This window comes from Marmota flaviventris, chromosome 6, assembly GCF_047511675.1.
Source record: "Marmota flaviventris isolate mMarFla1 chromosome 6, mMarFla1.hap1, whole genome shotgun sequence".
Lineage (NCBI taxonomy): Eukaryota > Metazoa > Chordata > Mammalia > Rodentia > Sciuridae > Marmota > Marmota flaviventris.
In genome coordinates, this window is record NC_092503.1 from 57096890 (window position 1) to 57124479 (window position 27590).

The following is a 27590-nucleotide window of genomic DNA, read 5'->3' on the forward strand; positions in this document are numbered from 1 at the left end:
AGAAGCTGCTTTTTAATCTTAATGTCCCCGAAGATCAGAATGAGAGACATTTGTCATTAGCTTCCTATCTGTCCCCAGAGTTCGTTTAATTTCTTTCTGCAAAGAACCCTACAATTTTGCTGGGAGGGCCTAAAGATCATGTGTGGTTGTCTGTCAGTCTGGCACAGGGGTAGGGACTAGGATGGGGTGAAGGGCTCTAGATTAACATCTTCCATTAATCTTCCTGTGTGAGGCCTGTCTTCGGTCCCTCTGACACTCCTTTTCACACCTTCCATCCCCTGCTTCCTCCTCCACTGCAATTTCCTCACCGTGAATTCCAGATGGCCATTTTAATCTTTACTTTTTCTCCATCTATCTTTTGGAAACTTTTTGAAATCTCTCATGCTCTGATACTTCCCCTATAGTTAGTTCTCTGATGTTCTGGGTTTATACCTTTCCGTTTCCCTTTACAGTTTATTGCATTTGAGGAGGGAAGAGAGGCGTGTTCTCATTTGGCCGTTTTGACCAAGAAAAGGCCTTATTCCATTACTGAACACGTTCACGTTTAAACTGTTTCCTGCTTCATCATGTTCTGCTGTGTGTGACCTCCCCCAGGATCTATCATGAGTATTTTACTACCTCTCACTTCCCTTTCCTGCTTCAACTTTTGATTCTTATCATTTCTAAATTGTCAAGGTTTATGTCATTTACATTTTTTCCTTTAATAAAATTAAACTCTTCTGTTATTGCTCTAAAGACTTCTAAAAATCGAAATCCCCAAAACAGTAAGTCACTCGACTGAGTCCATTTTGAAGGAAATACAATGCTGTGTCACTAAAAATCTTGTCAGAGTAGGTGGTCTTGAATGTCAAGGTCTAGTGGATCCTTGTTATTTTCATCTTCTTTCACTCCTTTTGGGTCAAAATCAGATGTCACTACTTTTGGATCTTCCTGTTGTTCTTGTTCTCTTGTCTCTCTCTCTCTCTCTCTGATACTGGGGATAGAACCCAGGGGCCCTCTACCCCTGAATCACATCCCCAACACTATTTTTTTTAAATATATATTTTATTTAGAGACAGGATCTTGGTAAGTTGCCTAGGATCTCACTAAACTGCTGAGGCTGGCTTTGAACCTGTGAGCAGTTTCCCGAGCCCCTGGAATTACAGGTGTGTACCACGGTGCCCAGCCCTGTTGTTCTCTCTCTTTTTTTAAAGTTCTTTTTTTTGGGGGGGGGTTGCTCTTTTATTTCCTTGAGTAATATATTCATATTAAATTCTTGGATAATTATAATATTTCCAAGTTCTTGCATGTTTAAAAATGTCTCTACTTACCCTTGATTGGTAATTCGGCAGGGCACAGACATTTTAAAATCAAACAATTTTCCCTTGGGAAATCGATGGTTTTGTTGTTGCTGCTTCTAGCATTTAATATGGTGATGTAAAATCTAAGCTCAGTCTGACTTACATCCCTTGAAGGTTATCTGTTTATTTGGAAACTACTGGAATTTTTATCTAAAGAACTTTGGACTCTCACAATGCTGGGTCTAGTCCTGGATCTTTTCCTCATTCATCCTGTCCTTCATTTGGAAGGGTCTGTCATTCTTTGGATTCATGATTTTTTTTCCTCAGGCTGGTGAAAGTCCATTAATTCTACTTACATAGTCTTGCCCTTAAAAAGGAAAGGAATACCCCAGATCTAGCTCCTGTTGCCTATGGTTGCTCTCACATTTCTCTCTCCTTACTTTTTTTTTTGCTCTATGTTCTGGGATCTAAAGTTAAATATCCGAATATCTTGGACTTTTGACCTATCTAATTACTATTCGGTGCCTATATATTTTGTCTTTACAGTCTTGTTGTCGCTTTGTGGGCAGGTTCGTCATGTTCTGTCATGGCTTCTCTTTATGCCACTCTCCCTCCAGCCCCAGTAGATGTCATGACATTAAATGTCTTTGAGACTGCCACCTCTTGGTTTGGAAAGGTTCTCTTTGGTTCCTTAAATTACCTTTCTTTCTTCTGGGGTCAGTTTTTCTGTTTATTATCTGAGTCCTTCTCTTTCTGTTACCCATTTCATACAAATGTTTGATAATTCATAGTTGCCAATTTATATTCCTCAAATGCATTGATTTACCACTGATTTCTATAGCTATGTAATTATTTAGGGTTTTTTTTCCCCCTGCATTTGTTTATCATTTATTTTGATTTTTGTATGGAAAAGTTTTCCCATTATATTTTCTTAATGGTAATTCCTTAGCATATACATGAAATTTGACAATGTTTTTGATGGTTCTTTTTTATTCAGACAATCTTCTAAACTATCTTATTACTTGTATTATCTTTTTCATTGATTTTGTTAGCAAATTGTCATGTTGTATTCAGATTCATAATTTTCGTCTTTCTAGTTGTTCTAACTTTATTCCTGTTTCGTGACTTATTGTTTTGATAATTAAGTGCTTGGCTAAGTAATATCAAATAATGAATTATAACAATTATATTTTATATATAGGCCACTATAATGTCAATCTTGTCATAAAACATCAGAAAGCAACAGCATAAATGATATGTCAATTGTTTTCCCAGCAAAGTAAGTATTAAGGACTCAGATTTAGTAATTGAAAGAACGACCGGACAAGGCTGGTCGTCTGGAAGTGCCTGTTTTTTGAGGAACAGCTCTGCACCTTTATAGAGCGGGGGCTGTTTGACAGTTTAATGGTTTGACAGTTGGCACGGGGGTGCTTTCTGATTGGTGGGTAAGGATCTCATATGTGAGTCATCAGGGCTCACCATTGGACGGCTCTTCTGGTGGGGGGATGGGGAAGTTAGTAGTCTGATTGGTGGGTAAGGATCATGAGAGTCAGCAGGGCTCACCATTGGGCTGCTCTTCTGGGGGGGGTGGGGAAGTTCTTTGGAGCCGGGGCAACTCCCAACAGTAATTCTCCATTGAATTTTGCTCTCAATAGGGTTGATGTAAAAATGAAACCATAATAGATTTTTGTCTGTTTTTTAACTGCTACTGTTAGAAAATTTTCTTTTGGAATTTAGATTGGGGGCAGGGGTTACTGGGGATTGAACACAGAGGCACTGAGCCACATCCCCAGCCCTATTTTGTATTTGATTTAGAGACAAGGTCTCATTGAGTTGCTTAGCACCTCCTTTTGAACTCAAGATCCTCCCGTCTCAGCCTCCCCAGTCACTGGGATTACAAGCATATGCCACTGCACCTGGCTTGAAATTTAGATTTTTAAGATGTGAATCTGGAACGGATTCTACTTTGTGAGGTTGGCCAGTTTCTCTAGTAGCCACTTATAGTATTTTTAATAGGTGCAATAGGTAAAAGTGCCCCTATAACCACTGCAGAATGATTTGTCTGTATTAAATCTGCACCAGAATTATTGGGTAAAGTTAGTCCTGTTTTACCAAATAATTATAGCAAAAACAAAACAAAAATCAAGAAAACCTCAACAACAATCATGTAGGCCCAAATTTTAATGAGGCAGGATCTTATTCCTTATATTATGAGTAGGTAGCATGTTTGATTATATGCACTTAATATTCAGGCTATGCTTTTTACTTCCAAACCACTATGAAAAACATCAATTGTCTATTTTATGAGGTAAGTTCTTTGTATAAAATATCTTGTAATTTTTTTCTTGGAATATTTTGCTGAGGATGTTCTGTAGTGCAGGCTTTCTAGTTGTAAATTCTTTTTAACTTTTGTTTATCACTTCCATGATTCATTATCAAATCTAAAACTTGGTTTTGCTGGATATAAGATTCTTGGTTGCCAACCATTTTCTTTCAGAGCTTGGTCTATGTTGTTTCACAGTCTCCTGGCTTTGAGAGTCTGGGTTGAAAAAAATCTGCTGAGATACGAATTGGTCTCCCCCATTTGTGATCTTAATCCTCTCTCTTGTGGCTTTTAAGATTCTAACCTTATTCTGTATGCTAGGAATTTTCATTATATCGTGCCTTGGTTTAGATCTGTTGTAATTTTGTACATTTTGTGTCCTGTAAGCCTCTTTTATTTGGTTTTTCAATTCGTTCTTCATGTTTGGGAAATTTTCTGATATTATCTCATTGAAGAGATTGTGCATTCCTTTTGTTTGAAACTCTGTGCCTTCCTCTATCCCAATAACTCCTAGATTTGGTCTTTTGATGCTGTCCCAAAATTCTTGTGTATTCTGTTCATGGTTTCTTACTATGTTCACTGTGTGATCAACTTTATTTTCCAGATTGTATACTTTGTCTTCATTATCAGATATTCTTTCTTCCCAAGTGATCTAGTCTGTTGGTTATGTTTTAAACTATTGAATTTTTTATTTGATTTACTGTATTTATTTATTGATTCATTTCAAGGATATCTGACTGTTGTTTTTTTTTTCCCCGAGTCTCTATCTCTCTCTTGATGTAATCTTTTGCTACCTGTGTTTGGTCTCTTATCTCATTGTGAGTGATCAATTTTTGCCTGTATTTGCTCATTTAGGTCATCCTTTAATTCACAGATCATTTTAATTATGAACCTTCTGAACTCCTTCTCTGACATTTCATCAACTTCACTGTCCATAGGTTCTGTTATTGTAGTATCCTGGTTTGTTTGGGGCACTTTCCTCCCTTGTTTTTTCATGTTGTCTGTGTGTCTTCCTTTCTTGCAGTGTGGATCTGAGATATGACAGTTTCTTCCCTATATTCTTGTAGTACACATGCAGATTGTCTGTACCTCACCTTGATGTTGGGCTTCCAGACTCCGCTGGTGTCCCTCAATGTCTACCACTGCATCCTGGACCTGGGTCCTGCACAAGTCATCGTGGGTGCATCTGGGTTGCTGGGCTTGACCTCCTGCAGGAGTCTGCTGGTCAGAAGGGGCGGTCCTGCACCAGAGGCTAGGCCCCACTGGTGGAGGGGTGGATAAGCCTACTGTGAGCTTGGGTCCCGCATGGGCTGGTGTGGGCGGTCTGGGTTGGATCTTGGCTCCCGCCATCAAAACATCTTTTTTGGTGCCATCTTACTTGTGTTAACCAAAGATGATTTCTTTCTTCTTCTTAGGTCATCCAATGTGTATTTCCTCTCTGTGAAAGTATCTTCTTTTCATTTTAGAATTCTTCCTGGTTATACTTTGGAACAATTCCTGAAAAACCTTAGAATCTTTTTCTTTGGGTCCTGTGACGGCTCCTCTGACCTTAGGGGTCTGAAGGAGAGAGCTCATTATTTCTTACTATGTCTATTACTAAAAGTATGGGACAAATATACTTCTTATCTGACAGATGGGAAACCATGGTTTCTCCAGAGAATATACAGTTAGTCAGTACTGTTCAGGAATTAGAATGAGTTTTCCCTTGTTCCTAGTCCTGACATGAGCCATAAAAAAAAACATACCTATTCATATTTTCTTTAACACTTTGGCTACCAAGCATTTTACAGAGAAATACCCCTGTTTGCATAATTGTGAGGTCCCCATCCTGCATATATGCATTCTAAATCCCTCTTACTTTCCCTTTTTATTATAATATATATTGTTTCTACCTCTGAATTTCTAAAATAATTCATATTTTAAAAAAATTTTAAAATTTGTTTTACTTAGTTGTACATGACAGTAGAGTGCATTTATGCACTTTGATATATCATACATAAATAGGGTATAATTTCTCATTTTTATGTTTGTACATGTTGTTGAATCATATCAGTTATGCAGTCATATATGTATATAAGGTATTAATGCCTGTTTGATTCTACTATTTTTCCTATCCCCATATCCTCTCCACTCCCTTCATTCCCCTCTGCCTAATCTAAAGCAACTCTATTCTTCCCTAGATCCCCTAACCCCCTTATTGTGAATAAGCATCCACATATCAGAGAAAACATTCAGCCTTTTAATTATTTGGGGGATTTGCTTATTTTGTTTAGCATGATATTCTCCAATTGCATCCATTTACCAGCAAATGCCATTATTTCATTCTTCTTTAAGGCTGAATAATATTCCATTGGAGATATATATATATATATATCACATTTTCTTTATCCATTCATCTATTGAAGGACACCTAGGTTGGTTTCATAGTTTAACTATTGTGAATTTAGCTGCTATAAACATTGATGTGATCACACCACTGAAGTATGCTGATTTTAAGTCCTTTGGGTATAAACCAAGGAGAGGGATAGCTAGGTCAAATGGAGGTTCCATTCTGGGTTTTATGAGGAATCTCCATACTGCTTTCCATAGTGGTTACACCAATTTGCAGTTCTACCAGCAATGAATGAGTGTACCTTTATTTTTAATTTTTAATTTTTTTTTTGGATTGCTTTCAAGCCATTTCATGTCCTTTGGGTAATACTAAAGTAAAGAGAAAGACAAGAAAAGGCACAGAGGGAAAGAAAAGGAAGGAAAAGGAATGAGAGGTAGAAAATAGGGTTTACATTAAAATTTTATTTAAAAAAAAATTACTGTTTTCTGGATGAGAGCTTGCTGTGGCCTAATACTGATCTGGAACAGTCTGTCTCTTCTTCTTCCCTCTCTCTTCTCTCCCCTCCTCTCTCTTTTCCTTTTGTAACTATATCCTGACACTTGCCAGCAGATGAAGGCAGTCCCAAGGAGTTTATTCAACTTATCTCAATGGGCGCTACTGACATCATTACCATTATGTTATCAGCTCTATTTTCTTTGATGGAAAAATCATCACTCCTAGGCTCAGAGTCCAATGTATTGTCCATATGATTATCTAGAGGATTCAAATGTTCAAGAGAGCCCTTGCATAGAGGAAGGAGGAAGGAAACTTGATATGGCAGGAACTCTCAGTTCTACTTTTTTTGGATAAGAGTCTATCATTCCTCTCTGTCCTCACACCCCAATCCAGATACATATACATCACATCACCTAGTTCAAGATTTCTCTCTGTTTCTCCCCAGGAGCCAGCCTAGGATACTGTTCTTGTGACACATCTGTTGATTGGCAAGCAAATGAGATTTTCAGAGTTGCATACAAAGCATGTTACTTTCTTGCCTGTGTATTAACTCAGTCTTAAAATATATACATATAGGGGCTGGGGATGTGGCTCAAGCGGTAACGCGCTTGCCTGGCATGCGTGCGGCCCAGGTTTGATCCTCAGCACCACATACAAACAAAGATGTTGTGTCTGCCGAAAACTAAAAAATAAATATTAAAAAAAATTCTCTCTCTCTCTTAAAAAATATATATATATACACACACATACTTGCATACAAAACATGTTACTTTTCTTGCCTGTGTATTAACCCAGTCTTTAAAATATATATATATATATATATATATATATATATATATATAACCAGAAGAGTGCACTATGAAGTGTTCTGCTGTTCTGCTTATTCAATAGCCCAGCAAATGAAAGATAAATGGTTTTAATATGTGATGTTAACAAAGGGTTTAGCCATTTTCATTATGTCTATTCTAGGGTCAATTTTTTTCTTTTTTGCTTAAATTTGTTTTTGATGACACAAAATTCATCTGTAATAAATCTGTTTCTATAATTGCCTTTAGAGATTTAAAAAAATAAGTAAAATGAAAAAAAGTAACACCCTTTGCAATGGCATTCATACTAGCCACAGCTTATTGTCTGCAGAGGAACCTTAGAGGCAGGGTGGCCCATGAGGAATAGGAGGCCTAGAATATTTCCTCTTTGACCCTTGCCAGCCCAATTGATCTTATCTACAACGTTTCATCCAAGGAGCCCCATCCACATATCTGTCCCAAGAGAATATTGTTGTTGCCTTAAGTCCATGTACAGATAGTACCTTGAAGTGCTTTGACCTCCTGGTCTCCATAAGGTTGGGTAGAATATCACCCTGCAGACATCCCACCCTGTGGGCACCAGCACCAACTCTGGGAACACTAGGGCAACCCAGATTTCTGGAAACATTTCAACTAAGGCCTGCAGATTTATAGGACTATGTGTTCCGAAGCATTGGTCGGAATCGCTAGTGGTGCCAGAACTTGCAAAGAGTTTGGTCCTGAGAGGATGTCACCCAGCGCTGCTGATCATGCTGGAAAGGAAAATGAATACAAATTCCCATAATAATGTCTCTCTTTGACTGTGTTTGTTGTTGTTCAGCAGGCAGACCTCCCCCTGACCAAGCTACAGATGTCCAAGGGGCTTCTCTGGGAGTGCCCAGGGTGCCTCTATTTCCTTGATTCAGCACAGAAGCTGTTTCTGATTTCTGGCCATGGCTCCTTACCATCTGTTCCAGGCTGCAGCTGCTGCTGTTTTATTTTGTTATAGGACTTATTACTATTGTTGATTCATCACTACATAATGTTTTATTTATACTCGCAAGACCCAATACCACGTTGTTGTTCTTTTGAATAGAAGGCAGACTTTGGGGGGATCAGCAGATGTATGGAAACCTCCAGGTCCCCTGGAGAGAGAAGTTCACAGTCAGGAGAAGGGATCAGTGATCATTCTGCTTTACCTTCAGGGAGGGGTGTATGTGTGTGCATGGACAGAGTCCAACATCATTGAAATTCTCTTTAAAGATAAGTTATGTTGAGGACTTGAATAAAGCTTAGAAAATACATACTAGTGAAGTTCAGAATGCATTTAATACTGGTCATGTACATAGGCGGTGTTGTACTGTATGAAACATGAACTGCTTTTAAACCTTCTTTTGCCTGTGCCTTTCTTTGGGCCTGATAGCAGTCTGAAAATGATTGCTCAGCAATCTTTCCACGAGGAGAAAAAGGTTTCTCTAGGACCACTGACTAGGAGGAGGCTCAAAAGAGCTTATCCTGTATTTTCTGGGACAATGTGAGAAAGTAAAGCATCCTGATTTTCTCATTGCTCCACTTTCCCCACAAACCTTGTCATGGTCTGTAGCTATTGAAGGCCCGGACAGCAGTTGGGCCCTGCTTTTAATTGCTAACACGCTAGGTCACAGGCATAGAACTGACAAAGTAGGAGCCTCACACCAGTAAGGGAAATCATAGTCAAGTATTGACCTCATTTACAGTGAGTTTTAATTAGGAAGGAAAAGTCACTATACAAACTGAGCAGTATCAATATGAAAACTGAGGTTACACTGGGGAGCCTCATTTTAGGATTTTCCTTTCTGAGCAGGTTGGTAGTGGAGGCTATATTTCTATAGCCGGCTATGCTCTAGGTACTAACCATACAGGGACATGGTCTAATCTGTGATCAGGTTTGACAGTGCTGAGCAATCTTACCAACCTGGTTGAGGGTTGACATTGTACTCACAAGTAGGTGTGGCGCTGAGTCTGATAGCAGGTCCTAATCACAAAACACTTGAAGGGTAGTTGGAAGAACTGTGGGAACCACTGTGTGTGAACAGACCCTGGTCTCAGACACGATTGGTATTTTGCTTTTAAATCTGGCCTTCTGTTTTTTTCTTCTGCTTTTTTCCACATCATCTTTTTATGAATAAAATGGTCAGTTATTGGGAAAAAATTGGCTCACATTTTGGATAAATGTAAAGAACTTTGACATCTATTAATAGTTCCCTAGAGTCAATTATGTAGGAGCTTCACCCATATGATCTCTAACCCCCTGAAAGGAACCCAAGAGTCACAGCATGTCCTTTCAGAAATGGGAAGTCAGCAGCCACTGTCACAGGATAAGGAATCCAAGGATCAGAGCCTCAATCAGGGTCTGAATGAAACGTCTGCCACTCTCCTGCCACTAGACCATTCTTGGCCTCAGGCCATGGTTTTAGCAGCTGGACAGAAACTTCTTTTCCAATATTGTGAAATTAAAAAAAAATAAAGAAAGAAAAGAAAAGAAAAAGAAGGAGACTTGATAATATCTTCACATGAGCTAAAAGAAACAAGCAAATAATCAAAACCCTGCTGAGTCAACTAAATGTTTGGATTTTAGGCCAAAGATAATAGATTTGCTTCCCTCAAGAAATAGGATCTGGGGGTGCTGGAGTGTAGTTCAGTAGAAGAGCACATGCTTAGTATGTGTGAAGCCCTAGATTTGACTAGTAGCAGCACACACACACAACTAGATAAATATAAAATATAATAAATTAAAAAAAAGAAAAAGAAATGAAACAGGATGTTGGGGAAGGAAGGGTATACTGCATAGATGGGGAATTTAGACAAACATAAATGAAGTAGATTTAATGGGCAGATTGCAGTGTACCCTTTGGGGTGATATCATCAAAAATTCCTTTTCATTGTCTAAGTCGAATGGACCCATTGAATAGACCTCCAGCAGGCTTGTGTATTAAACTCCTGGCGGTGCCTTGGGTACCCTGGCTGATATAGCCAGCTGACTGAAATACACCCAGAAAACAGAGGGGAAGCATTAAATCCACACAGGACATGGACGTGACCCACTTGTATCTGGTACAGATCAAGAGTGAACGTGCCTTATGGGTTTGGGGCTTTAGTAAAGCGTGCAGCTGGTGGGGGGGGACTTTGGAGAACAGGGAGACATACTGCTGGAACTCTATGAGAATTTTCATGGCCACCACCCAAATCCAGGCTACTGCCCAGAAAATGTGTGCACTGGTCAATAGAGAAAGTGACCTGCCAAGTGAATGGCCTCACTATTTTTGCTGGGTGTGTTATCATTAGCAGCATTTCCTGTCATCAGGTTTATTTACCTAATATAAAAAAAAAAGAACCCCAGGATTTTTCCTGAAGGTTCTTATTGTAAACTAATTTCTCATCAAGCCTGCAGGGCATGGTCCCACCCCTCGGGGCCCCACCTGTGCTGTTTTGAGGGCAGCCTTTCCTCAGCATCTCTTTTCCGCCTCTTGGAGTTGCAGGCAGATGTGGCCGGCAGAGAGAGGTTAAGGAGCTAGTGAGGCAGGACAGCTGGGGATCGTTAGCAACAATCAAGAAGCAGCATTAAAAGGCAGCAGGGGTGAGGTCTTGGTTCTTACTCTGGCCTGCCTGAGGAAGCCATCTGGACAGAGGAAATGTGCCTTAAACCTTGGCAAGAGAACTTTGTTCTGTTTGAACTTTGTTTAAAGCCCCAGAGTGGGTGATCATTTTGTTTAAACTTTCCTTAAAACAAAGAATGGGAGATCCCCCGCAATTAACAACAGGAACCTTTTCCCCTCTTAACAGGCCTGATAGGAATAAACGCAAGGACTGTTCTGACATCCATTAATGTGGCTCAGTTAGCAGGATGGAAAGAAAGATGCAGACGAATAGGAATTACCAGCCTCAGGAGAGTTAAGGTAATGTAATCAAGGAATAATCAGATTATGTGTCATCTTTATTTGGACCTTCTCTGCTTCGGGGACTACCCCATGGATTGCTGAGGCCTTCAGCTTGTGGCTTCCTTAACAGCAGTGGTTTAACTTTGAGCATAAGCTCCTGGGTTTACCATTCACCTTTGCTCATTTATGCACATCATGCTCACAAATAATAGAATCTGCCCCTCTGTCCCAAGATGATTCAGCAGGAAAGTGCATCCTCTCAGCTGTGAGACAGAGCTGTGAATTCAGCTGCTTTTCTTTTAACATGCTTTATTCAAATATTGTTCAAATAGTTGACTTCAGCCTAATTCATAGAGGGATATTAATGAAGTTGAAGTTTTCTCTTTAAACCCAAAGATTACTATTATATCGTTATCTGCATTAATGTTCTCTATAATACACATATTTCTATAGGGAAGATAGAGCCCCCTCAGGAAAGTTACCTGAGAAAAATCCTAGCACCTGGCTGGTGCAGGCCAGTGGCAAAAGCCTGTGAACTCACCTTGCACAAAATCAACTGCCTTTGGGATTTGGGGCAAGTTCTTTCCTATTCAGAGCCTTGTCACTGTCAAATGTCTGAGTTGCATTAAGCTTGGTGCTTCCCTGGTCTCATACTCTATTGTTTTCTGGTTGTAAATGGAAGCTGAAGCCCACCCAGCCTGGTCCCTTGGGCAGTTGAACAGCAAGCAGTGATTATCGTTGCCCTCCTGGCATATGTCCACTCTCTGCCTAGAGTGTTTTGTCCCTGCCTCTCTTGCCACCCTGCAGTCCTACCCTTCTGCTTGGGTTATTTCTGTTCTGGATTAGCTGTCGGGCCTCTGCTTAGCATCTCTTTAGCCAGGGCTCTGCATTTCCTCTGTGTTGCCATTGCTTGTTTCATTCCTCACCTCTTTGATTAGACCATAAACCTATGGGGCAGAGTGTTCATCATGTCTACGGATGGGTCCTCTGTGCCTAGCCTAGTAGCTACCACCTGGTTGTAGATAGGATCCTATAACTATTTTTTTTTGAATGAAGAACAAACTGAGAAATAAATACATGAATAAAAGAATGACTGAACTGTTTTCTCATTCAAAAGCATTCCTAAGAGATGAGTTTAGGAAATCCCAATGGAACAGATTGCTGCCTCCCTAAAGGCCTTGATATAGCTACTAAGCTTGCACAGAACTTGAAGGAACATTTTTAAAAAGCCCCCTGATTTCTTCTCCACATGTTAAATGCAGAAAAAGGGGGTTGTGTTTATAGAGATCAGAGCCGCATGTTCCTCAGCAACAGCCTTGGTGACTATAAACCAGGAGTACCTTTTCTCTGCTAGCACAAGATGGGCTGTGGGTAGGCAGGGTTTCCTGGAAGCCATAGATGCCCTGTAAGTGGAAGACCTTTTTGCTTGTGGCCATGTTTCCTGGCCTGGTGACCCTTCTCTATCTGGAGAGAAGTTTGAATTTTCTCATGTCCTGCTCATCAATATATCCCACACATTAGGAACCAGGTGAGTAGATATGGTTTGAGTGGTGCAGATATCAGAATGCTTGATAATGATAAATGGAATTTGGGGTTCCTGTTTGTCTTGTCACTATTCCTTGCTCTTATCCCTAAACCTGATCCATTTTATCCTTTAATCCTACCTTAGTGCCCAGATTTATAATTAGGTAGACCTCTATCTAATTATAATCTGTATCAATTAAATATTTAAGTAACTAGTACTTGTTGCTTAAGAAATATATAAAATCTATACTTCTATACTGTTATTTTATCTCAATGAAACTAAGACTTAATTTCAAATGTTAATTTTTTTTTCAATATTAAGAGCAGGCAAACATAACTTATTTACTACAAAATAAAACAAGTGTGAACATGTACATATGCTACAAATTGGAAACACACACTTATTTATAAAATGTTCATATGTTCTGCTCAATAATTTGGCATCTGGAAGTCTGTGCTGAGGAAATAATTTAAAATGCCAACAGAAATGTATGCATAAAGATGTTCAACACAGCATTGCTTATAGTAGCAGAAAACCTAGACACAGCCTAAATGTCCAACTTCAAGAGAATGAGTAGGCAAAATGACAGTGTGCAGCCTTCTAATAAAAAGGAGTGAAGCTATAGAAAAGATCTTTACAGAAGATTCTTAATGATCATTAGTGCTGAAGACATAAAGTGTAAAGAGCAATGTGTGTGTGTGTGCAGCAGGGTTGTAACTATTCTAGCCCAACCTGAACACACGTAGGAAAACACATTGAAATGTTAACAGTGATTATCTGTGTGGTGGGATCTTGGGTTTTTAGTCCACTTGCGATATTCTTCAAAATTTCTGCAAAGGTCCAGCATTACCTCTTAAGTGATTACTCTTATTGTTAAGAAATAAACAATTACAAAACATCAGAGTAGATGTTGTGTCATTAGACTCTTTACTAGGTCACCATCACTCTTTGTCAAGAAGAACAAATCATGAATTTTTTTTCAAAGCTGCCATGAGCACTAAATATTACAAAGAGGGTTTTGTAAGCATACACTTTGCAAATTCACTTGTCAAAGCAGAGGTGTTACTATCATATAATTCTGGCTAGAAATTTTTGAATGAATTATGTTCTCTGAGCAAGATTTCTCTTGGGATCAAGACTTAATAAATGTTACCAGAGTGGCAGTAACCAGTGGATAGCTAGTTACTAGGATATCTTGTAGAGAGCCTGTAGTCTTCACCCATGAAAGTTACTTCATAATTCATGTCACAATCCCACAGGATGTAAGTAAGGTGACTTGTGTTTTAGTTTACCTATTGAGGGCATTGCATTGGTCATTATGGTCCAATTTGGGCTTGCTCTCTTCTTTTGCAAACATAACTACTTGTGTAGGCAATAGCCAGACAATTTTAAATTAGTGACAGCCTCCTTTAGAATGGTGAAGCTGTATAATTAAATGTCTAGGTCCCAGCACATTTAGTTTGATGCAATATTCTTTTTTCCTCTGAAGAGGCTGGGTTGAACAGAGGCTTCAGGTCGTGTGTGGACTTGATTGTGGTCTTGGATCATATTTTACTCACATTTCAAAACAACCCATGATGTGCCACATAAGGGCCTTTTCCTAAGAAGTGGAAGATTGCAGGAGAGAAGGAAAAAGAACTCTAGTAGAATTGGATCATAAGACTCCTGACTCTTCCTATCTAGGCTGAATCCAGTTTTACTCATTCCTTTTTTTTATTTGCTTCTCTTAACTTTGGAGCCATGTAGTTCTCTCACTTATCTCAATGGAATGACCAAATTTTAAGAGCAGACAATGTGGAATGAGAAGGCTGGACATGAGGTGAGAAAGAGAGGAACAGAAGAAACAAAGGAAAACCAACCCAAACCCTATCTTCTGCATGGTCCCTAAACTACCCTGCAGTTCAGGAATATTCTGTCATAACTAATATTCAGGGGATTTGCATTGAGCCCTACATAGTTCTTTGCAGCATGACCTCATTGATTCCTTGTAGTCACCATTTGAACTAGGTGTTATTTTTAACCCTAATTTATAGATGAGAAAAAGGAATTACACAGTGGTTAAAGAGCAGGGGTATTTTTTTAACCCCTAAGGCCAAGAGATTATATTATGGACCCTTCACAAAGTACTAGACATTGCTAGGAATCACTTGAGCATTGCTGTACATGCAATTAATCATAACACTCTAACTCCCAAACTATCTCTGCATTTTCCTGTGTATTAGAACTTGTCCTGATTCTCAGGTGTCCAGCTCCCTGAGCCACCAACAATAGACATTCCTCATGAAATCAGGACCAGAAAGAGTTCTCTACCTTTACTTTCTAATTGCTTAAGCTAAGCCAAATAATGAACAAGGAAGAAAAACTCCACTTTGGCAGGGTTGGGATTATGTCCTCTGTGTGTCTTCCTTCCATGTTTCCAAGAAACAGAAGGAGATAGGTACGAATGACAAGAGCAAAGGGAAGGATCAGAGGTGCTATCTTGGAACTTCAACTGGTCATGGACATCACCTTTGCCTATACTGTGTGCTCCTCTTTGCTTTTTTTTTTTTATTCTACTCTTATCTAAATCAATCCATGTGGGATATTATGATAAATAAATTCGGAAGAAAATCAAGCTATTTGATGGTCTAGAGATCTGAATAGGTTTTCCATGTCATGCACATTTTATTTGACTACTACTAGTAAAAGAAAAAGAAGCAATTTTGATCATTGAAGAAAACTTAGGCATAATTGCTTAAGCTAAGCCAAAAGGGCAGTTTTCTCACTGTCTTTAAGTTTGTATGTTCAGCTTAATATTCAATAACAAGTTAAACACAAAATAATAGAAAGTGAAGCTCTGAGGTATAGTTTGCGAAGAGGCAGCAATTCTAACTTCTTTCTTTCTTTTGGTACCAGGGGTTTAACCCAGGGGTACTTAATTACTAAGCCACATCCTTAGCCCTTCTTATGTTTTGAGAAACCAGGGGTTTAACCCAGGGGTACTTAATTACTAAGCCACATCCTTAGCCCTTCTTATGTTTTGAGACGGGGTTTTGTTAAGTTTCTTTAGAGCCTTATGCTTAAGTTGCTAAGGCTGGCTTTGAACTTTCAATCCTCCTGCCTCAGCCTCCTGAGCAGCTGGGATTACAGGCGTGTGCCACCACACCCAGCTAGTTCTCACTTCTTGTCTGCTTGTCCTTAATTCTTTTAGGACTTTAAAAATTCAGCTTATTTATCAGCCATGGTGATGATAGGGCTGTCAAATCTTATTATGGAACTCCCTGAATAAGGAATTCCTCAAGTAATATATGAGTCTAATTCAACTTGCCAAATTTATAGACTGCTGTGCTTGCTCCAAGAATTGCAGCTCATGACAGAAGGAACAGCTGCTCTTCTCCAGAGAAGGAAAATTGGCAGTTGTGCCTGTTCCCGTATGCTACAGACCTAACTCTAGCTTTACTTGCTGCCACTTTTCACCTGTGCAGAAGCAATATTCCAAGGATGACTGCTCACATTGTGTTTCTCTGGCTGTTGGCTTTGAATGTTTTCAATCACTTCTTATCTTTTACTTATTTTCCTTCTCTGTCATGTTGACTATCCCATGGATTGCAAACTCAATAATCTGGTACCCTTGAGGTCCCCATGGGGAGTCAAAATTTAAGCCTTGAGGAACAGGGCTGATGTCTGAATAACCTGATGCCAGGGTAACTTGGGTGCTCCTCCTTGCTCTGACACAAGCTGATTATTTCTTGGGGGTGGGCAAGGATTGGGTCCCATGTGATGGAAGATTCCATCCTTCTATTGTATCATGTGTGTAAAATGACTTTACTACATAGTATAATTCTGGCTGACTTAATCATGTCTTCTTTCATGTAACTTTACTCCTCGGCCCCAATATTTTCAGCCTCCTTGATTGTTTTATTTTATTATTTTTACTGTGCTTTTGTTCAGACTTTTTTGGTTAGCTAGATACTAGTTGGCCGTTGACCATGAGGTTGCTTCCGTGAGATGTAAATCAAATGGCTCTTTATTTTTCCCTCACTCTCTTTTTTTTATCCTCTTGGTGTGATTCCCTCTTTCATCTCCTTGGTAAATACATCTACTTTCCTTCTTATCCTTCTTTAGACTGGCCCTCTCTCGCCCAATGTGAAAATGCCCAGCACATCAAGAAGAAAAGAGAGGTGGAAGATGGGTGGAGCCCAAAACGTCACCTCTTTGCACTGTGCACTGGGTCTCCTGGCAGTGCTCACTCCAGGGGCAGCGCCTCCTCACAAGCATTTGGCCAACTTCCACGGCCTGTCTGTTTAGCATCCTTCTCAGGCTGGATCCTGAGCACCATCCCGCCTCTTTCCTGCATTCCTTTCTCCCATTGTTAAGCATATCTTTATTGTTATGTCTTAAGCTGCGACTCCTGGGATGCAGGGTGCTTCCTTGCCCCTTTTTTTCCCTTGATAAAATAGTAATAGCTCATTTATTCTTCATTTCCTCCCTGGACTGAGTAATCTCATCTCACTGCTTCTTGTATTCCTGTCTTCAAATCTCATCTTGTTGCATTCCCCTAGACTGCTTGCGACCATTGAAAGTTTCCTCCTTCTCATCAAAAAAAAAAAAAAAAAAAACCCACAAAAACAAAATACCTAATTCCATTTTTCTCTCAACTTCTTCCTCAAAACCTTCTTCAAAGTCTTGAATTGACATTCTCCACAAGTAAGGGGTGTAAACAGGGCCATAAATGTCCACTAATGTTAGCGGGTCTTTGTGTGGGCTGATCTTCCTGCCTGGACCCAACTCCTGGCCGTTGACCATGAGGTTGCTTCCATGAGATGTAAACCGAATGGCTCTGGGATGCCTGCCAGCCTGGATCTTGTCTCATGTCCTGACTGTTGGTGGTCTCCAGGAACCCAGACAGGACTTGGCTCACTCCGATTCCTCCTTGCAGGGCTCTGCTCATTGCAACCAGGTGATTTCCTGCCGCATGTGCAGGGTCTCAGAATTCACCAGGGAAAACTCATGTCAGTTAAAAACTTATGAACATGCTATTGATTTATGGATAAAATGTAAGCATGTTCCACTGTATCAAATACAATACATTTTATAAAACATACAGATCATGCAACTTTTAAAGGCATAAGCTAAGGCTTAAAAAATGTTTCAAGCATAATTCTTTAGGTCAGTGGTACCAATGATCTTTTTGATCTTGTTAGATAAATCCTGTTAATAATATTTTTAGTGAGGGCAGAGTTTTTTAACATGTCAGCTCCAATGAGATCACCAAAGTTTTTGTCTCACAATTTTGGGTAAAGGGCTCTGACTTGGAAGAAAGGGGTTGATTTGCCAGCTTCTTGCTGTTTGTCTTCATATTATTAGTATTCCTTTCAACCCACAATTTCTTCAAAGGAAACTTTTCTGTTTTGAGAGGGTTAGTATAGTTAAAATAAGATTGTATGAACTGTAAGCCCACTGAACCAGCCAAGTGTAAACCAGGGCCCACCTGCCTATCCCTGAGCCATCCCTGAGGCCACGACCTTCTGACATACAGGTTGAGGAATCCAGTGTCAACCTGAATACTGGCAAAGCTTAATTTACAAAAAGATTAAAAACTATAGAGATTTTAATGCTTTCTTCTTTCTACATACCAGTGGATCCTGTCATGTACTTTGGAGACCCCTACCTTGTGACTGCTTCCTGATGTACTCTGGGTTTAATACCTTCTAGGACAACCCATCTTCCTTTCCCATCTCCCTTTTAGTAGTCCCTTGGGGACTATTCCAACACACAGCTGTTCTCAAGAAAATGCCAACAATAATTTCTTAAAACAGGCCTGCCTCTTCCGCCTGTCCCAGCCCCTTCCTCAAGAACTCTCAAATAAAATTTGATTGTACGTGATTGTTTTTTTTTTTTTTCCAGTTTAATTGACTTGAATTTACCTTAGAAAATGGATGGGTTCAGGGGGAGTGTTTAACCTGTGCCTGATATTCTGGAGCCCATCTCATACTATCCTCAAAGTCTGATAAAGGCAGTGTAATAAGAAGCCCTGAGGCTCAGAGATGTTACATAATTGACTAACATAATACAGCTAGAAAACAGAACTAGAATTGGAATCCTGATCCTTTCGATAGCAAAGCCCACTTGTGTTAACTTCTATCAGGGATCTAAGCTTTGGGAAAATCTGGTTGGGACATGTCCCCAGGGGCTTTGTGGAAGCCTTAGTCTCTGAAAGACCAGAATATTTGGGTGATGGATTTTTCTGGAGTTTATCCATTCACCTATTCATCCACAGAAAGAAAATGTCTCACCTAGTATGACTCAGGCATTGAGTAGACATGGTATCTAGGAGGGGGAAAACACATAGGGGACTGAGACAAGTTTAGAAAGAGGGAGGGAGGCACTTATTGGGTAAGTTCTGAAGCCACAGGAAAAGTCATTCAGACAGGGAGATGATGGTCAGCTTAGAATAGCACCTCCTTAGGTTGGGGTATATGATTTAAGATGGAATCTGTGGACCGTGTTTGGAAGCTGGTGATCCACCTGAATGTCCTGCTGATTACAGGGTACACATGTAGGCCAGGGTATCTAAGGATTAGGACTAAGTTTCAGTACCTGGAGCTGTTCTTCAGGTCTGTGAACCCCCCCCTCCCACTCCTCATGGCACCTTTATTGAGCTGGAGCTACATAAAATGCTCTCTGAAAGCGTGTCTTTTTGGACTGATTTTATTTGATTAAAAATCTATGCTCTATTTGGTATATTTGAATCACTTATAGCTGATTAAAATGAGATATTTAAAAAGAACCATGACTTTATTTTATAATGTTAACTGCTTTCTGAAAATCAAATCAATTGACATCATTTTTACATATAATCTTGCTAAAAAGCTAACCCAAATAAGTTTGAAGCCTGCCTAATGTAGTCTCTACTTGGGGGGTCCCCTGGGACATTTTATTTCTCCTTCTTCCCCAGATGTTCAGGAGGTTCACAGAGTTAGTCATCCAGATGTCTAAATCCAAGTTTTTGACAATAGTTAAAGAATTGCCTCATAATATTAACATGACAGAAAAGGTTTTCTGTTATGATACATTTCATAAATATAGAGACTCATCTGTCATATTTATCATCGAATCCCCTAAGCACAGAATAGTGCCTGGCATGTAGTAGAGGGTCAATAAATATTTATTGAACGAATGAACAAATGGGTTTTTTAAGGATAGAGAATAATGTGTTATATTTTATATTGTCCAGTGTGGTTGTATCTGTCAGCTTTTATTCTATAAAGAATATGGTAAGCAATTAGGAACTATTTACTATTTTAAGGAACTGTTTACTATTTAAGTTGAATAACAGTGTGTGATTTTATGTGCTTAAATTGGTTCTGGTCATAGGAGATGGGTCCCTGAAGGTAGTCATCCTGGTTGGAAACAGCTGAGATACATGCCCATACTCTTAAATCAAGCTTAGACAAATCCCTTTTTTGTGTGATGCATGTATTGAATTATTTTCTTTCAAACATTGGCATACAATATACCAAATGTATTGTGTTGGGGACATTTTTTTTATTCATTTCTTTTTAAAATCCATGTGTGTTTTAAGGGAAATATAAGACATAAGTTTTTGATTCATTTACACTTAACTCATCATGATGTGGTTTTGTGAGCACTCTTTGATATCCAAGAAGAATTTTTTTTTTTTTTACTATAATGTCCTTTTTACTATACTTTTCCAGCTTTTCCCCTTAGAAACAGGAAGTTGCATTTGGCCAAGGATGGAAATGTATGAGGAAGTTTTAAACTTGAGAAAATGTTGCCACAATTCTATACCTTTCCCTCTACCATTGAGTGCTGCAAAGCCTCAAAGAGGACAAGGGAACAATGTGCTGGCTATGTCTTGGGAAGCTTGCTGGTTCTTTGTTTTGAGAGTTCCTGGAAACTTTGTTTTAAGGAAGTCAAGTTATGTGGCTTCCAGTGGATTTTAGCTATGGATGGGTCAATCAAATAATGTGGATTTTTTTCTCCTCTTTTTACTTGAATATTACTAATTTTTTTCAAGTGGGGGCAGATAGTAGCATGCTATATATGGCCTTGAAAATTTGCAAAACTTTAGTATCTGAAGAAGTGGTTTGTGTTCTTCTGGGTCTTGCCCTGCCCTCCATGCCCCATATCTGGGCAGAAGTTTATGTATACAAGATTGCTAAGCCACATACAAATCCTGTGGTTACTATAAATACAGAAGATAAAATATTTTAAGTGTACTTACACATAGTTAATATGGAAATTATATTTCTTCTTAGAGATTTATTTTTTTAAAAAAGATAAATCATTATCAGACTATTTTATGACCCAATTTTTCAAAACCAAATTAAAACAAACCAAAGCAACACATGTGAGAAGCTAAGACACATCTAGAAATTGTTCTGAATCCCTAAGTTCTAATTTTATAACCCAAAAAGCTGATGAAAGTATTATGCACCTTGTTTGGTTGCACATAACAAGCATTTAGGCATCAACTATTCTTTAGACCTCCATCAACATGCATTTACCCCATTTTCTGTAACAAATTAGTCTGAATGCTGAGCTGGCAAACAGCTGCCATGGGTTGCATGAGAAAAATAACTCAAGAAATGAAAAAATGTTATTGGTTCCTTAAATACTGGAGGTCAGGACTTTGAGAAGACAGGAAACAAAGTCTTTTGGCTTTGGGGTCTTGCCAGGAGGCCTCATCAGTTTCAGCTGTGGATAAAGGCCTTGTCTAACCCCAGGGTTTTTTTCTGCTTCTATGTAAGTGATCATGGACAGATTTCTTCTAACGAAATCACTGGAATGACATCAGCTCTCTTCAAATATCCCACCTCGTGTCATTCTGAGGACATTTTCCTCTCGGTTACCTGTGTTAAACTGGTTTTCCCTGGGCTGTTATCCATTAATTAATAAGGTCAGCTTCTCAGATTCAGACAGGAGAGGACGCACAAGGAAGAGGAAAGGAGGCTACATTCTGACATCCGCCTCTGACTTTTTTGACAGTAGGTGCAACCTTTTGTGACAGGAAGTGCATCCTTTTTTGTTCAAGAACTTTTCTTGAATGAACAGTAAGATATAGAATGGTTCTGTCTTACGCAAATAGGCAGACTCAACAAAATCAAGGTATTCCAGGTTATAAAGTGTTTCTCAACCAATTAACGCCAATACGTGAAGCAAACTGGTATTTTATAACTGATTTAGGCAGTTTGTACATTCCATTTTTCTCTAGTTGGTTGTTTCCATTGAGATTTATATTCTATTCTGTAGCTGAGGGTAGGTCAAGCATCTCAACCTGTCAATATTGGGTAGGTCTTGCCAAGGACTGAGGTCTCTCCTTGTGTGCAGGAGAGATCTTTCTCTGGCTTTTAAAATCCTATTTGTAGATGATAACAACATACCTCTAATGCTAGGACATATTTATGAAGACTCAATCATGTAGATAATTCCCAGAAACTTGGGAAAGCCATCAATTTATTTTTTCTATCAACAAAAATGTCTTAGGGCTTTAATTATATTTTCATTGTGATATTTCTTCTTATCAAGGTACAATAGTTTATTTATTTTTTATTTTTAATTGATTTTATTTTTAAATACACAATAGCAGAATGCATTACAATTCTTATTATACATATAGAGAATAAATTTTTCATATCTCTGTATATAAAGTATGTTTATACCAATTCATGTCTTCATACATGTACTTTGGATAATATAGTCATCACATTCCACCATCATTGCTAACCTCTTGCCCTTTCCCTTCCCCTCCCATCCCTCTACCCTACCTAGAGTTCATCTAGTCCTCCTATGCTCCCCTTCCCTACCCTACTCTATGAGTCAGCCTCTTTATATCAGAGAAAACATTTGGCATTTGTTTTTCAGGATTGGCTAACTTCACTTAGCATTATCTTCTTCAGCTCCATCCATTTATGTGCAAATGCCATGATTTTATTCTCTTTTATTACTAATATTCCATTGTATATAAATGCCACATTTTTTTATCCACTCATCTACTGAAGGGCATCTAGGTTGGCTCTATAGTTTAGCTATTGTGAATTGTGCTACTATAAACATCAATGTGGCTGTGTCCCTGTAGTATGCTGTTTTTAAGTCTTTGGGTATAATCGATTTGCCTTCCCTCAACTTGTACCATTTCTATCTTTGTTTTTTGATGCAGAGAAAGTTCAGACAGAAGTGAAATGAATATGTTTCTATTTCAGAAATGCTGTGCCAGCCACTTGGGAAGCTCAATAATCTTAAAATGATGGGTAAATGAAGGAGATTATCAGCTGCTATTTACAAATTAAGAAGTCGTAATTTCACAAATGAGAGTTTTCAGAAGTGGAACTTCCAAATGGCAAAATTCATCCCTCATCAGTCCTCCCCCTTATTCCTCATCCTGTCCTGTGGTACCAAGTCATCAGAACTTAGAATGTGGAAAAAGAAGTCCATCTCTAAGGCAGAGTTGATCCTGCTCAGTTTTCTCCTGTACAATGATTCATGTCTTCCTCCTCTGTCACACTGTCAGCATCCGCTAATCATAGCCCCATGATCACAGGACTTGTGCACGTAAACAATTTCCAGGAGGTACAGAACAGCCAGGGACCTCTCAGGCATAAACATCAGTTATTCTGTAATTCATTACACCCCCATCCCCATTCTTTGACATGTGCTTGAAATAATAGCTTTCCTTAAAATGTTTGAACATGTCAATGGACTATGTCCTTTCACTGTCTTTGGTTCTTAGCTTTTTGATTCATCAGGTCCCCTTCCTTTGAAACAAAAATCTTTGGCTGCTCTAATAAAACTCAGTAGATTTGCTTCTTGAAGAATATCAGAAGGACACAGTGATGGTATTTCAAACACATGCTCATTTCTCTTTTCATTTGTGTTTTTGAGGATCCCAGGGTGCTAGGGAGGCCCTTTACCCTTTACCACTATTGTTAAGTAGACTACATATATTTGGTGTTTACCTTTTTTTTTTTTTTTGTACACTAGTTAGTTATGTTACTTAACCCCCATTTCTGCTGAAACAGGTGTCTTCAGCAAACCAAGTTCCTTCAGTTACCCTATGTATCTAGAGGCAGGGGTTAATAACTTCTGATTACTCTGATGAAAGTAGCTTCTGCATTCAGTCAAAATTTGTTGATTGAATGCATACTCTGCCACCCATCACAATAGGCCTTGGAGATTCAGCAGTAGATGTGACAGTTTCTGCTCCCATGGGAGACTAGAATTGAAAAGAGACACTTAACGATTTGAAACCACATTTCTCCAGTGCCTGAACTCCCAGATGATTTGTGACAATAAGGGGTGGAAGATTTTTATCAAGTCTCTTAATAATAGTGAACTTCAAATATAAAAGAAAAATGTCCAGAAAAAATGTTTGATTCCCTATATGTCTGAGCTATGTGTCTTCAGTGATTAGAAAATGAGATTGTATCTGTTGTCACTTCTATGGGCTAGGAATTCTTAGCTCTTTAGCTGTGTTTCAAAACTAAGCCAAAGTTGATAATTTCTCATATCTTATAACAAATCTGATCTTCCCACAGCTTAGCTTAGGGGTTAATATTATTTCTTTTTATAAATGAATACTCAGGCTCAACATGTTTATTTGATTTACCCCAAATAAGTAAACTCAGTTGGTATGTAGGGTCTGGGTTTGATCCTATGCTATAGCACCTTTACCCTTTTTGTGCTAATTAGTGAGACTAGCAGTCAAGTGTAAAGACAGGGAACATGTGTTAGTTTAGAATCATTTATGGACATTGATGTGATTTTAACTGTTCTTCCTGCATATCATGTGCATTGACCTCTGACACATCATGTGAGAGAAGCACCAAGAAGAAGAACTTCCAAATCATTTAAATATGGCCTTAGAAGTCATTTCCCCCCAATTATACTTTTCTTTCATGTTCTGGAAATTAATAATAGTTTTCAATGAAACTGCACTATTGAAATCTAATTGTTATGACCAGATCGTTTACAGAAACAATAAGAAATGTTCAAATGTATGAGTAACCAGCAACATACAAATGAAAATAACAAATGAGCAACAAAATAGCAAAAATTAAAACACTACAGTGATCCTAAGAAAGCAGATCTCTTACATACTTTGCGGGTAGCAGTTTAAATGAGGACAAATCCTAGAAAAGCAGTTTGGAAACTATCAAGAGCCAGAAAAATGTCCATGCTATTTGATCCTATATTCCCACTCTTGGGAATCTATCCTAGGGAGCAATCCAAAATATGGGGAAAGCTACACACCTGAAAAAGTAAAAATATCATAAACACCCAATAATAGGATAAAGGTAAATTATATTTTATTCACTTGATGGATCATGGCCAAAGTAGTGACAAGTTGAAAAGATTAGGAAACAATGTCAATTAAAAATGCAAAATTGACAGTATACATATCTATCTTCTGATTACAGATAGGAGAAAAGCAGATGAATAGGGGGAAAAGTTAAAGGAAACTTGGCCTGATACTAACAGAGGTTGAGGTCACAGGACTTCTTGGTGGTTTTTTCTTTTTCTATTTTCCAAAAATTCAGTAGTGTTATTTTTATTGCCTTTATTCAAATTATCAATAGAAATATATCTAATTGAGTTGTTCTCCACAGCTGTGTTGAGGTTCACTGGTGGGTTTGGAAGTGAGTGGGAGGGAAGGGGTGGGGTTAGAGCCAGCAAGCAGAACCTGCCACAGAGGGTCCTCCAGGAGGCCACCCACCAGGAAGGACAGTCACTGAGGGGAGGTGTTCTGCACAAAGCTTTGTAGAAATATTTGTTAGGAGAAATCCTAATAAAGGTTACCCTTATCCATCTGTGCCTTCATCTGAAATAGCAAGATAGTAGTTGTCTAGCTTCCTTTCTGTATTGCTGTTGATACACTTGAGGTAATGCATTTTTAAACACATGCATCAATACCTTATATGATGTTGGTTACTGACATTTTATCTTATTTTAAAATTTATTTATCTCATCTATTTATTTATTTATTTTGTGGTGCTGGCGATGGAACCCATGGCCTTGTGCATGCTAGGCAAATGCTCTACGACTGAGCGACACCCGCAGACCGCTATTGTTTTAATTATAATAATAGTTTATTTGAATACTGGTTTGCTTTTATGAACAATAGCAATAATAGTTTCTGTCCTACCTACCTCATAGGATTATTGTTAGAATCAAATGAAATAATGTATGTAAATGAGTTTTGTTGACTCTTAAGAGTTACAGAAATGAAAGCTGTTATTTTTGACAGGACACCTGGTTCCCAGGGTATTGTGAATTTTGGAGTAATGCCAAGGCCTAGTTTTACAAAATGGTACCCACCTCAAACTTCTGGGTTGATGCTTTTTCCATGGCAGAGAAAGATACATTCTGAAGTCTTTTCTTCTAGCTCCTGCTAGGCCAGGTGAAGAAAATCCTGTTTATGTCAAGGAAGTATGTTGCTTACGCAGAGAGTTCTCAGGCTTGAGGAGACTTTGCAGTCAAGATGGGCTGTTGCAGTATGAACAATCCATCTGAGGCAATTGGGTTGATTGTGCAGACTGATGTAGGCAATGGTGCAACTGTCCTCATCTTCAAGAACTAGAAAGCAACAACTGTCAATGTACTAGAAAAGTTATGAAACAAAAAGGCACTAATATCTACTTTTGGAATTTCTAAGACATTGCTCAATCAGAAATCCAGAATGTTCCATAGGGGGAAAATCAGATTCAAATAAATCTTATCCAAATAGATCATATCCTGTCAATTTCTCCCCTGTGAAACTGAGGTCTATGATAGAAAGCTCTCAACACCTCCCATGACTCTATGAGTAGCTGGTTAGAAAGAAAAGATGAGAATGAGGGGGAAAGTCTTTCCCAAGGCTTTGGCATTGATCATCATTTGCTTCTTCGTTGCCAGATGTTCAGCCTGCAGGACAAATACTGATACAGAAGGCTGATATTTAACAGGTCTCAATTTGCTTGTGAAGTAATAATTTGGGTTAATTTCCTTTGTAGAATTAAATGAATTTTCCTAGCAATATTCTTGTGTCTAGTAAGTGAGATAGAATGCAGGTAAAACCCTTTTATTATTTCTTCTAGAGAAAAATAAACAACATTCATAGATTTTACATAAACTAAAGAGGTAAAGTATGGAGATATATCTTAACTCACACGTGTATATATGAAATCTCAGTGAAGTGGGCTACTCCCTTCCTTAAGAACTCTTTACTCCTAAATATGACCTGCCTGTTCCAGTCAGGAAGCTCTTTGACCTTCCAGTTTTACAAGAACACACTTTTCCTAAGAAGTCTGTTTAAAATCAAACCCAGCCACAAAGAGAGAAAATACACACACACACACACACACACACATACACACATACACACATTAAAATTGAAAGGAGTTGGGGGAGGATATGGAAGAAAAAGGAACTTAAACCAAAATTCTATTTTCAAGGAGTGAATAAACTTGATCAAATCTTTTTTGTGTGTGTGACAAAATGAGGACTCACTGTAACCAAACCGTATGAAGCACAAAAAGTATAAATGCTTATATTAGACACACTGGGTGGGGTCCAGATCTTGATGCTAGCTCAGTCCCTGCACCTTAAGCAGTAGTCATCCAGTTGACCTTTGGTTTTCTTATCTCTAAATTCCAGGTTATTGATGATTAGATTTGAAAATGTCTATGAAACACCCAGAACATGAATGTCTTTGATAGGTTTTAACATATTGACCAATATATATTAAAGGAATCATATTTAAGTAGTTTGAGAGCTCCAGAGAGGTTATAATCATAAGTTTCTGTGAACTGGATCAATTTTGTGAAGTGCATCACATTTTGAGAGCTCCTGTGTGAATTCACTACAGAAATGTACCCTTCTATGTAAATTGCCTTTTAACATTAGTATTTACCTCTCAGGACATGGGTTTGTAAACTAGGATTTCTTTTCTTTTC